Here is a 14,380-nt window from a genome sequence, read left to right as displayed (position 1 = left end):
TTGGAAAAAATATCAACATAAATTAAATGATAAATTGCCCATGTGGGCAATTCCTAGACATGCAATTGAAAATATGAACGTAGAACAAAAACACGATAGAACCACCTATAGACAACTTCTTATTTCAGAAAGAGGGGTGTTGCAACTAAAATCTTTAGAGGTACTTAAAGAAGAGAAGGTAGTTCAAACGTGGTTTCAGTATGGTCAACTACAGGCTAGGTGGAAAACAGATCAAAAAATTGGCTTTGTAAAAGTTGAGGATAATTTGTTTAAACAAATAAGAGATCAAAGCTCAATGCATATAAAGAGGATATATAATGTACTAATACAGATGGATTCTGAAACGGAACTGATTAAGGATTGTATGATAAAATGGGCTCAGAATATTGAGGAACCAATAATGCTTGAAACATGGGAAAGAATCTGGGTAAGAAATGTGAAATTTACACAAGCACAAAACTTGAGAGAAAATTTTTATAAGATGCTTTATAGATGGCACCTAGATCCTAAAAAGCTTGCCTCTATGTATCCAAATGTTCAACCTAAATGTTGGAGATGTGGTTCTTTTGATGCTACATATTTTCATATATGGTGGACATGTCGTAATGTCAAGGCATTTTGGATAAAAATATGGTGGATCCTGCAAAACATCTTCAAAAGAAGGATAAAATTCACCCCCCAGTTGTTTTTACTGGGTATATGTATTGACTTTACAGCACTAGAGACTAATTTGGTTCTGTACTTAATAACGGCAGCAAGACTCTTGGTGGCGCAGTATTGGAAGAAGAAAGATTTACCTACAATTCAAGAATGGACTTTGAAAGTTATGAACTTAGCCGAAATGGCCAAAATTTCAGCATATCTCAAAGAATATTCAAACGAGAGATATAAACGAGACTGGAAAAAATGGATAGATTACATAAAAAGTAAATATGGGACTAAGAAACTCCAGATAGCTTATGCTTAGTATCAGTAACAATTTAAATTGTTTAAAATTTGGGTAACAGTAAGAAGCTGAGCTCAATGTAGAGATATTTTAGACTGTGATTGTCCAAAAGTTATACCACGTATGGTCTTTGGGAAGTCGGGGGGAGGGAAGGGAGGTGGGGATTAGGGGGAGGGGGGAGGGGGGAAATACAATATGTGTTAAATTCCATGATTGCATTTGTATACTGTGGCTTTTTAATGTTAGTGCAAAAACAGAACAAACCGAATATACTGGAAGGTAATAGAAATATACCGAAGGAAAGAGTCGAGTGAAAGAAGAAGGAGGGTGGAGAGGGTGAGAGAGAGGAGGAGGAGAAGGGAGGGAGGGAATGGATTAGAGGGAGTGATAGGGTTAGGGTTAGAAAGAAGGGGAGGGGAAGTAGGCGTAGAGGGGTGTGTGAGAAGGAAGAATGAAAGTTGGAGGGGGTTGAAAGAGGGTGTATGGTGGGCCAAGGTGGTATATTGGGTTTGTATTGTAGGGGGCATTCTCTATATAAGTGAGGGCCGTGTTTATTATTCAATGTTATATGCCCTGATTAAGCACAGTAAATATGTGATTGTATAGAATGAAAAACATAATAAAATATATATATATATATAAAAAAAATACTTTTGGGTGTATCTTCCTTGCCTTCTTTCCATTGGTGCTACTTCTGTAATCTAGTTTTCATATTCCAGTATCTTTTAATGCAGCTTTTGGTAGAATTCTTCTTGCTTATTATTTGGTGCATATATTGCTATTAGTAATGTCTTTTTTTGGCTCATTACTATCTCCACCATTAAAAATTTTCCTTCATCATCAGTATAGATTTGTTTAGAATGTATAGTTTTCTTAATATGTAACGCCACTCCTCTTTTCTTTTGCTGTGCTGATGATAGTTTTCAAATTTTGGGGTATTCCAGTAGTTTACTGTGCTGTTTTTTAATATGGGTCTCTTGGAGGCAAATTATACCCCCTTTTATTTTTTGTAATAATGTAAAAAACATTCCTTTCAATAGGTCCATTTATATTTATCAACCACATCTCGCTTTCCCCCTCCATCTCTGTTATTTATATATAGATCTTACAGTCCAAATTGTTCTTGTTTGTTTCTTCTTTTATTCTTGCTCCTTTCTGTTCTGATTTATTTTTTCTTTTCATGTTGTGTTCTCCTCTCTTCTCCTGTTGATTTCTCTTGTCCTTGGTATTCTAACTCTCTTCTTATTTCTTGTGCCTCATTTGCAGCAAAGTCATAAAATTCTAACACTTTATCTATTGAATATTTTTAAAATATATTTATCAGTACTCAACTGGGGGGGGGACAATCTTTATGTATGTTTGGGGAGGTTATGCACATCTTTTTTGTATTGTCTAGTGTGTGTGTGTATGTGTGTGTGACTGTGTGTATTCCTTTTTTTGAGTTTGCATATTTAATGTTCTGAATATTTTTTTTTAATGATGTAAAGGAACATATATTTCTGGTTGAAAATGAGGAACAAGGAGAAAGTTGTGATTCAGATGTATAAGAAAAGCATACATTTTATTTTACTCTATCCAACAGGGATGATTACATCTATCATTATCTTACAACACAATTATCACCAATAATTAGCAATCCTAATCCAATGTTGCATATGATAACAGAGGACAAAAAGGAAGACAAAGGTCTATCCTCGCATTATTTTTAATGTGGGTTTTTTGGGGGGAGGTGAGATGCCTCTGAATCTCTAGCAGCATGTCTTGTTGTATTCAATGAGATCTACTACTAAGTACCCATGACAGTAGCAAATGTTATTCCTATTCCTCAATTGAAATTTCAAAAATCCAAAATTTAGGCAAATTAAAACTTGTTCCAGATTTTAAAAAACCTCAGTTCTTTCCCATAGTGGCCAACACATTTTAAGATTGCTTTTAAAGATATTTCAACTATGTACTGTACATTCTTCATTTAAACAGAAAGAAAACTGGAAATAATTATTACATGTTTTTGAAGTCAATTTGACTTCAAATTTAAAAATAAAATGTGGAACCAACTTGGAATAAGAAAAACTGTAGGGATAAAAATCCATCCACATTGCCACTATTTCCTCTAAAAAAAATTAAAAATGTTTCATGGAGTATTTAGGCAAGAAATTATAAAGAACGTAGCAGGAACTGCATGCTATTCTGAACAACCCATGCAAGGCTTTAGAGCCATGTTTTGACTCCTTTGGGGAAGGCCAGAAGAGAGGAAGCCTGCCTCACCTATAAGGTGAGCATGGGGATATTTCACAGGGTGGAAGAAACAGCATAGAAGACTTTCTTCTTGGACCCCATCAGTCGAAGTTCTTTAATTAATGGTGCCTGCAACAAAGGTTTTCTACCTGACATGGTGGGATAGGCCATTGTAATGATCAAAGATGGTAGGTAGTCTAGCCCCATGCTATGTAAACAGTTTCTGTAGTGCAAGCTGGCATTAAAGCATGGTCACCTCAAGCCTGCAGTCACTGTAGCGCTGTAAATGTGCCAAGTGGAATGGGTAAAAATGGGAATCAGCAGCAGCTTACTTACATGTTTTAATCAAAATAGTTAACTATTTTTGAGAGGGCAACTGATGTCGTGGTGAAATGATGCAAACAAGTAGAGCTCCATGAAGTCCCGCCAATTTCTTCAAGCCAGGAGGCTCTACGGGACCAAAGTCATTCTGTAGGGGTGATGAGGACAATGGGGATGCTTCAATGGTCGTGAGGAGAGTGCAGTCTCTCCATTTTGACCCAAATGAACCCGCTTTAACTGGCAGAAGAGTGGACAACCATTATGGCCAAACCAAACCTGTGACAGCTGAAATGGAAGAGAAAAAAGAAAAGATCCTGCAATAGTATGGCTGATCTGGGTGAGAATCTTCTAATTTTTGATGTGGAATGTCCCACCAAACACCCCCTTGGAAAGTGGGACTCAACTGAGATGGTGGTAGGATTTTCCCTTGCACCCCAAAGAATAGTGGCAACCAAGACCTGGATCTACTGTCAGATCTGGAAAAGAAAGAAAATAAATTGGAGAAAGAAGCAACCTTAAAGATAAAGAATAAACTGGATTGGATAGTTTTCAGCAATTTAAATTGTTTTAAAATATTAAATTATAGTTTTGTTGTCACCTTGATTTGAGGGACTTTGAAAAATTATTTAAAAATACTTTTGGAGATATTTTACTTGCAGCACAAATGGAGAAAAAGAGTAAGAGTGATACCTACTGGTTGGGGAAGACATTATAGAGCTGAAAAAATGAAAGAAGTGAAAGTTGTTTTGACTGAGATAGATAAGCTGGAATACACTAAACAACACCTGCAAATTGTTTGAGACAGACTGTGAAAACATTCAACTTTTAGAATCTTTGTGGGAACTTCCAGTTTGAAGGGGCTTGCTGGTGGGAGCTGGTCATTACAGCTCCAGAATCCTGGTCACGTTTATCTGTCGGATGAGCAATTCATCAGCCATCTGACAGCTTGTTTACCTTTTCTTTGGGCCAAGAAGATTAGGTGAGCTAATGTGCTGGGCAACATGCCAACTAACTCTCACAGATTGTCTCTGGGAGGGGGGGAGGCCAGCCGACAGTAGAATTGTCTCCGTGCCAGGAATTCCTGCTGCGATTAGCAGCACAAAACAAACCTCAAATCCTGAGAACAAAATTTGATTTACTGAATCCAAGACAAGCGGACCCTGTACATGTGAACTTTTAAGGTTCCCCCCCCCCCGGCTTCAAAAAGTTCACCTCCCCCTGGCACAAAACTACAGTCATTACTTTCTCCCCCCATAGGGGAGCCATCAACTAAAGAAATTTTCAGAAGGAATTGGCTGAAGCATTTAAAAATCATGTAGTTACGATGGAAACAAAATTTAAGGAGGAGATATCCTTTGCGCATAAAGAACTGTCTGATAAACCTGAGACCCGGGTTCAGAAGATCAGGGATGATATGTGGGGGGTTGTTAATTTGTTAACAGAATATGTCTCAGGAATTGAAGACAGATTAGAAGATCTTAATGATGCCAATACTAATTTGGTATCGAAAATCGATGAGGTGCAACAAAAAGTCGGAAATGCTGAAAAAGAAATTATTATGTTACAGTATAGACAAATGGAACTTGCATTAAGAATAAGAGGTATGTGTGAAAACAATCAGGAGAATTTGAAACAGATTCTTTCAGAAGCTTTCGATAGTCTGATGGGAAGGCCAGGGGGAAATTTTGATTGGCAAATTGATAAAGTTTATCGTGCTAACTCCTGGTTGGCGAGACAGAAGCAGCTTCCACGGGACATTGTGATTTACTTTACTACAAGAGACATGAGGAATATGATATTGCAAGAGTCCTATAAAACCAAGCTTCAAATTGGGGGTCAGGAAGTGACTGTTCTGAAAGAGATACCACCTCAAATGCTAAGATCCAGGAAAGACTATGCCTTTTTAGTCGAAGAGCTTAAAAATAATCAGCTACAGTTCAGATGGGAGGCACCAGGTGGGCTAGCACTCATGTTTGAGGGGCAAAGATACCGTCTTAAATCAGTATGGAAAGCTCGAGATTTTTACCATAATATCTTGAAGGCCTGGCATCCCGCCCCACCTGGACCTAGAGAAAGAGAACAAGAAGGACAAGATAGACAGCAAACTACACAATTATCAACAAGGATGGATCATCTTTCTCTCTTAGAAGTACAAGGAGCCAAGGAACAAAGACAAAACCGTGTGATTACCAGACGAATGGATCAACAATTAAAAAAACAACAGTCAACTAATTACCAATGATTTGTTTTCTAGGGTGAAGAAGACAAAGATACGTGCCAGGGTTTCATCAGATCATAATCCAGTTTAGATGGAGTTGGGAGGGGTGACGCAAGCAAGGTCTTGGAGATTGAATGAAAATTTATTTAGATATGAGAAATATACTAATGAATGTAAAAAATTGTTAACAGAATACTTTGTTTTTAATATGAATAAGGGTACATCTATGGAAATTGTATGGGATGCAAGTAAAGCGTATATGAGAGGAGTTTTGATAAATCTAAATAGATTACATAGACGTAAACAAGGGGGAAAGTGAACAGAATTGGAAGATGAAATCAGAATTATGCAAAATGTTCTTTAAAAAAGAATAAAGTTTACTCCTTAGTTATCTTTGTTAGGTATAATTTCTGATTGTACAGCTGTAGAGATTAATTTGATTTTGCACTTGATAACTCCAGTTATATTGTCGGCGGTGCAATATTGGAAGAAGGAAGACTTGCCTACAATTCAAGAATGGACATTGAAAGTCACAAATTTAGCCGAGATGGCTAAAATATCTGCATATCTTAAGCACCACTCAAATGAGAAATATAAACGAGACTGGAAAAAATGGATTGATTATATATAAAATAAATATGGGATTAAGAAATTCCAGATAGCTTATGATTAAGATCAGGAATGATATAAATTGTTTAAAGCTAGCATAGCAAGGAGGAGCTAAGTTCAATGTAAAGATGTTACAAGGAGGAGCGAAGTTCAATGTAAAGATGTTATCAATTTTCTATTCTTTTTTCCAATATATTTTAGACTGTTTTTGTTAAAGATTTATACCGTGTATGGGTTCCGGGAAGTCAGGGGAGGGAAGGCTGGGAGGGGGTTGGGGGGGAGGGAGGGATGTATATTAGGTTTGACGAGGGGTGTTAGATTTTAATGTAATATGATTCCACATGTATACTGTCTTCTCTTATTTTTTCTTTAAAACTAGGATATGTTAAGTATATTGATATGGAAGCATAAATACCATTAACATAGATTGGAGTTTGCTCAGAAGCGGAAATACACCAATGAGAGGAAGAGTGGGAAACAGGCAAAAAGTTGCAACAGGAAAAAATAAGTGTATTACTAAAAGAAATATTACTGATGCTCCAAGTTATGCAGGAAGTGATGACAAGGAACCACAGGGAGATAAAGGAACTGATACATGATATAGTTGTGAGATCAGAAAACTATGAGCAAATGACACTGAATAATGAACAAGAAATCCAGGAAATAGAGGAGGAAATAGAAAGAACAGAGGACAGGACAGGGGAGGAAAAATGACAAATAATACAAAAAGACAAAAAGGAAGACATAGTAAAAGCTTATGAAACAGAAAAGGCAAATTACACCATAAGAGATCAAAATATAAAAAGTATACCCAGAAAGACATTCCTGAAGTGAAGAGCGAGCCATTGAAGGGCGTATTGAAGGCTCAACAAAGTGAAGAAACTGTAGAGATAGATGAAATACTTAGATCAAACATGAACAATGTAAAAAGATACAAGATCCCAAGGGAGGAGCTTGGGAGATGTACCAAGAAATCAATAAAAGTTGAAATGTCAAAATGGGCAAGAGATAAGGAATAGATACAGAATACTTCCTAATACAGGAGTTGTTTTATTAAGAGTTAGCACAGAGGTAGAAACTAGAAATGGGGAAAATTTTACTGTATATATTCTTATAGATGTAAAGATTAGAAGTTGAAAGATGACCTTATGTGTTTTATCAATGGTTAGATAATAGAAGCAAAAATTAGAAACTAAAAGATCAAGAGAATGATTAATCAGATAATAAAAATTTATTAGTATGGAGAAGCAAATATTGCTACCAACATGTGAATATATTTAGTTATGATTATTACTGTCATTATTAGTAGTATTTCTTAAAAGGTACCCAATCAACACAGTGTTCATGTAGATATTGAGATTTTATGTAATATTAAGAAATAAGTATAAATTAATAATTAAAAAAGAACAGTTAATTATTTTAATTAGGCTATCTTTGTTTGAGTAGTTCTGGCTTTTTTAAAGGTAAAATTATCCTTTTGATTTTCAAAGCAGTTAAGAATATGTGGTTAATTTGATGTATCACATAAGATGGATTGATTTATCATTACGGGCCCATTTTAACCGATGAGCCTATTTAGAACATTATTTAGTTTCTGGTGTGTTAGGACAGTAGAGAATTTTAGTACAGAACACCAAGTTCTCTGCCATTTTGATCACTATTTATGTCTCAACGGAGTAATTACAAAATTCATAAAAACAGTATTAATCCCTCAGGAAATAAAATTTTCAGAATTTGTTATAAGCTTAAAAGAAACAAAGACTAATTTTAATTCTAGTAAGTAAGTAAGAACTTTATTACGGTCAAAGACCAGCAATATGCAATTTTCTTTACACTATATTAAAAATACTAACATTAAAATATAATTAAAAGTATTTACATTAAAAATAGATAATAACATTATGGTCCAAAGATTGTTAAAGGTATGTTAAGATAATTGGTACAAGATGGTACTATACTGTAGCCAATTTTTTTCTTATGGACATTGCAGCAGCACAGAACTTTGCCACTGCATACGTGGTAACCAGGTTAGTGTCCTCGAGGAGAAAGCCTAGATAAAAATTGTCTGCCCTCCCTGGCAATCTCTCTAATAAGGGGAGAATATGTGCAGACCTACAAGCTCTGTATAGCTCGCAGTGTAATAGTACATGTGAATTATCTTCCACTTCTCCTTTACCACATATACAAATGCGTTCAGCTATAGGTGTTCTCTTATACCTGCCCTGGAGGAGTGCTGAAGGAAGAATGTTAAATCTGGCTCTGAAGAAAGCTATTCTTTGTTTTGGAGAGATCAGGTCATTTAGATATCTTGCCGATTCCCACACACCCTGTTTGATTCTGTCCCTAAATAGGCAACCTATTTAGTTCTTCTTGGAACTCCATGTCCCTCATTCTATTGATTACTACTTGCTTTGCTTGCTCAAAGCCTAGGGACATTAAGAATAATGGTGAAAGCCCATAAGAGCTTAGCTTGTGATCAATTGCTTGTTTCCAGGGGGAAGGGAAATTGTCAGTCAACACTAATGGGGACAGTCCCTCTGGAAAGAAATGCATTTTAAGCCAGTAAATGACCATCATCTTCCAGGCTCTTACTTGAATTTGAGGCATGCCTGTCTCAATTCTTAACTGGGCATTTGGAGTTCCATTGGGAGCAGCTAAGATGGCTCGCAGGAATTTTGTTTGAATGGTTTCTAACAAGTCTCTCTTTGCAAGGATTCCTGTTTGTGCCCCATAAAGAATTTGTGCCAATGTTTTGGCCTCAAAAAGTTTTAAGGCAGCAGGTACTAACCTCCACCTGTATAAAAGAAATATTTGATCGCATTTGAGGACCTAATGGCTACTTGCAATGTGTGATCCAGGTGTGCCTTCCATGTCCCTAGCGAGTGGAAAACCACATCAAGGTATCTAAATGTTCTAACCTGTTCCAAACTATATCCTTCTATTTGCTAGGGGTATTGGCTTGGTCTTTTAGCAAAAACTAAAAAATTTTTATTTATCGAAGTTAAGGACCAGCTTGTTTTTCCTGCAATAGCCGAATGTTGCCCTAATTGCTCTCTTCAGTCCTATGGGATTTTGTGAAATGATAGCGGCGTCATCAGCATATAAGAGAATTGGCACTTTGTGTTGTGCTAGGTTAAGAGGATGGAAATCAGGGTTCTGTAAAAGATCAATCAGGAGATTAATATAGAAGTTGAAGAGGGAGGGGGACAGGATGCAACCCTGCCGTACCCCTTTTTGTACCCTTACTGAGCCGGTTAAACTCCCTTGGGGATTGCACCTCACTTTCAGGGTGGAATTGGCATACAATTTTTGTATGAGGAAGAGGAGGCGTTTATCGATAGTGGTGCATTTTAACTTCTCCCAGAGGGTGAGCCTGGATATTGAATCGAAGGCCTGTTTAAAATCCAGGAAGGCCACAAAAAGAGAGGATTTTTTTAATGTGTGTATTTTTGTACTAAATGGTGGAGTACCAAGATATGATCCACCGTCGATCTTCCTTCTCTAAAACCGGCTTGTTCGTTTTTGATTACCCTCCCTGAAATTAGCCAATCTTGAAGTTTATAATTTAGGTGTTTGGCATACAGTTTACTAATAACACTTAGAAGACTAATGAGTCTGTAGTTGCTTGGTCATTTCTATCCCCTTTTTAAAAAATTGGTATGATAATTGCTACTCCCCAATCTCTAGGCATATGGCCTGTATTGTCTATAAATGTAAACAGTGATGCTAAAAGTGGAGCCCACCAACTGGCGTTCTTTTTAATTATTTATGGCAGGACATTATCAGCTCCAGGTGCCTTATTAGCCTTTAGGGCTCCAATCAAACGGGATATCTCTTCTGGTGTAACAGGGGGCCAGTGAGGAGTGTGGTCCAAACTAGCTTGGCTCTCCTTGGTTACATAGTCAGGATCTGTATAAAGCTCCCTAAAGTACTCTTCCCAGACATGAATTGGAATCTGATTTACAGGGGGTAGGGGAGGTTTTCCCAGTCCCCTGGTGATGTACCAAAAAAGGGGTGTATTTTTTGTCCTGACTGCCGTAATTAGTCTATGCCAAGACTCCTTCAGGGCCGCACTTTTCTTTTCTTTTAGAAGGTTCTTATATTGTGTTTTCAGCTGCTTTAAGTAGTAAGTGTGCTCCTCGGAGGGGGCACCTTTACTTTTCTTGTATTCTTCATTATATATCTTTTTTAGTTTGATTTTGATTTGTTTATTATTTATAGGCCGCCCTTTTCCCTGAGGGGACTCAGGGCGGCTTACAATTTATGGGGAGGGGAATACAAGACAAGACATGAGACAATACATAAGTAAAAATAAAACACAACATTCATTCATCATCACTCCACTCCGAGTGGAGTGATCGTCTCCGGGAGATGTGGCCTTTAATGTACCGGGCGCTGGATGCAGCTCACCATACACAAAAGGAGGGCCTTCTCAGTAGTCGCCCCGACCCTTTGGAACGAACTCCCCGTGGAGATTCGTACCCTCACCACCGTCCAGGCCTTCCGCGCAGCCTTGAAGAACTGGCTAGCCCGTCAGGCCTGGGGATGAAGATAGTTGCCCCTCCCGAATGATGAATGCATGTTGGTTACTGTTTTTATTATATGTGTCTTTGTTATTGTCTGTATCTCCCCTTCCCCGATTTTGTGTGAGCCGCCCTGAGTCCCCTCAGGGAAAAGGGCGGCCTACAAATCTCAATAAAATCACAAAAAAAATCACAAAATTCGGGTGGGGACGGATTAGAATCTTTATCCCCAGGCCTGACGGGATAGCCAGATCTTGAGGGCTGTGCGGAAGGTCTGGACGGTGGTGAGGGTGCGAATCTCCACGGGGAGCTCGTTCCAAAGGGTCGGAGCTACTACTGAAAAGGCTCTCCTCCGCGTAGTTGCCAGTCGACACTGACTGGCGGATGGAACTCGGAGGAGGCCTAATCTGTGTGATCTAATAGGTCGTAGGGAGGTAATTGGCAGGAGGCGGTCTCTCAAGTACTCAGATCCACTACCATGGAGGGCTTTATGGGTGGTAAGTAGCACCTTGAAGCGCACCCGGAGATGAACAGGTAGCCAGCGCAGCTCGCGGAGGATAGGTGTTATGTGGGCGAACCATGGTGCACCCACATTCACTCGCGTGGCCGCATTCTGGACTAGCTGAAGTCGCCGGATGCTCTTCAAGGGCAGCCCCATGTAGAGCACGTTGCAGTATTCCCGCCTAGAGGTCACAAGGGCCCGAGTGACCGTTGTGAGAGCCTCCCGGTTCAGGTAGGGGCGCAACTGGCGCACCAGGCGAACCTGGGCAAATGCCCCCCTGGTCACAGCCGACAGGTGATGGTCAAAGGTCAGCTGTGGGTCCAGGAGGACTCCCAAGTTGCGAACCCTGTCTGAGGGGTGTAAAATTTGGCCCCCCAGCCTGAGTGATGGAACACTAGCCAAATTATTGGGAGGGAAGCACAACAGCCACTCGGTCTTGTCCGGGTTGAGTACCAGTTTGTTAGCTCTCATCCAGTCCCTAACAGCTTCGAGACCCCGGTTCATTACGTCCACCGCTTCATTGAGTTGGCACGGGGCAGACAGATACAGCTGGGTATCGTCCGTGTATTGGTGGTGTCTTATCCCGTGCCTCCGAATGATCTTGCCCAGCGGTTTCATGTAGATGTTAAATAGTAGGGGGGATAAGACCGTTGAACGCAATCTCTATCAAATCATTTTTTGTTTTTTGAAACTAGCATTTTGGGGTGAGCTAGTGATCTGTTACTGAGAACCGAATTCAAGTTTACAATTAAGGATTCAAACCCCTCTAGGTAAGATCCCCCACAGTTAGTAGAGATGTACGTAACTCTATGGTTTCAGGGGCTAACATCCTTTTGGTAACTTCCTTAGCATTTTTCTCATTCCATTTAATTTTTACCTGGGTATTTTGAGTTTCTAATCTGGGTAGGTAGGCTGTGCCTGCCCTTAGAGAATTCTGGTGCAATGTGAGAGTAAGGAGTATTGTATTATGATCACTTTCCAATTGCGAGTCTACCTCTATCTTCAGTAAGAACTTCAGGAGGCCATATGATATTATCCAGTAGTCAACTGTGGATTTTCTTCCTGCTCCCCGGTAAGTATATTCTGCTGGGAAATCGCCCCATGGGGACCCATTAAGGATACACAGATCCAAACGTTCAGTCATTTGTCTTACACATAAGCCTGCCTGATTAGCTTTAGGGTCTTTAAATTGTCTGGCATGCAAAGATTCATCTGTTACATTTTCATCATAGTGAATCTTAAAGTGCTTATATAATGCTTGATCATTTGGACCCATCCTAGCGTTTAAATCCCCCCCATATAATTATTGCAGCTTTGGGGAATTTGGCCGAACAGCCAAGAATAAAATCTTCTATGCTGTCCCAATCTTGTTAATCACATTATTCTTATTAAGTGGAGGAATATAGATATTGAAAAGCAAAATCTCCACCTGTTTAAATAAGAGTAATGTAGTTACAACCCATGACTGGAAAGGTGGCAGTGGTACACATTTAAAATGCAAGGATGTATTAACTAATGTCACAATACCTCCTTTAGCTCTCCCCCCCCCACCTTGCTTGGGACAGCCGGAATTGAGTTAACCCAATAACCATCTAACTGAATCTCTGCGGAGGCCCAGGTTTCCTGCAAGAAGAGGATGTCAAATTGTGATATATAGTCAAAAAAGAGTTGGTCTTTTGATGGGATGTACCAACCTGCTATATTCTGGGTTATAAGGGAGAGTGGGTCAACTTTTGGAGCTCATCAGGAAACTTGATTTATACAAAGGGAAGTTGTCTGGTTGTTACCATGGATTGAGATGTCATTGCACACTGAATTGGTCTTCTTTAAAAATAGGGAGGACCCATCTAGGTCATGTGTAGACTCTTGAGAAACTTGTTCAGGGTAAGAGGTTTTAGCACCAGCTAGCAGAGCTTGCCATTCCGAAGCCTCTTCTCTGGTTGTAGGGCAAGGCGTTATTAGGTCATCTTTCATTCTTTGCAATGGTGGCTCTTTCGTGAGTCAACTCTCAGTATCTTGGTTTGGAGCTGGCGGTGATGAAGGTGTCATGGAATTTTCACACAGGGATGAAAACATCTCCATCTCTACTGGGGTCTCTAATACCCCAGTGTTGGCTTCTATTTTCTATCATCTTGAATTCATGCAATCTCTTGTCCTCTGGGGGGGGGGGGAGTGAGAGGCTCAATTATTGGGGAAACCAGGTCTATAAGTGGCTCTGCTGTGTCCATTGTGACCAATAAGGATTTCTTTAAATTTTCTAGCTTGAATAATATATTGTCTTGTTCTTTCCTTGGGAGAGCACCAAAAGCGTTAATGAGGCCAGCTTCTGTGCTGTTACGTATTTCTTCTCCAGGCAAGACTGATTTACTCCCACTATCATTCTCTTTCTTTTCCAAGGTTGAAAATGAGGTGGTGTCATTCGCCTTGGAGGTTCGCATGCTAGTTATTAACGGAATAACCCTTTCCTCACCAAAGACTCTGATGGGAAAGATTTGGAAGGAGGCTAAAAATGCCTTCATCTTGAATAACATCTGTGGTATGGTGGGCTGTTTGAAAGACAGAAGGATCTGCTTCCAATTTGGGGCCTCAGGTAACCACTCCACAGCCCGGAGATCAATCATGCCCCCGTGACAGTGAAGAAGCTGGCTTAGGGAATTTAATATTGCACTTCTGGAATTCCAACGTCCATAATTAAGTCCATTCAAATGGATTCTAAAAGCTATCCTTTGTGTTTGTAGCGAGCGATGTGATTGTTGTAATTGAGGGAGGGATTCTTTCCTGATTTCTTCTTTTCCTCTTGATGCCTTGTCTGGGGGGAGGACTGTTTATTTTGAGAGGACTGCCTCCTTTTATCTGTCTCTTTAACTGTTTCTCTGGCTCTTTGTTCTATTTCCTTTTCCTTATCCTGCGAATGGGAGTTAATCATATCTTCTGCCAGAACTTTAGTGGGAGTTCTTGGGGCCCGATATTGCATTTGAAGAAAAACCGCTAAATCTTTTTTCAATGACTCTACATCATGTTGGATG

The sequence above is a fragment of the Thamnophis sirtalis genome, unplaced genomic scaffold (assembly GCF_051295495.1).
Source record: "Thamnophis sirtalis isolate CommonGarterSnake01/CBP01778 unplaced genomic scaffold, rThaSir2_p1.2 scaffold_4, whole genome shotgun sequence".
In the NCBI taxonomy this organism is placed as follows: Eukaryota; Metazoa; Chordata; class Lepidosauria; order Squamata; family Natricidae; genus Thamnophis; species Thamnophis sirtalis.
This window is presented reverse-complemented; position numbering follows the sequence as displayed.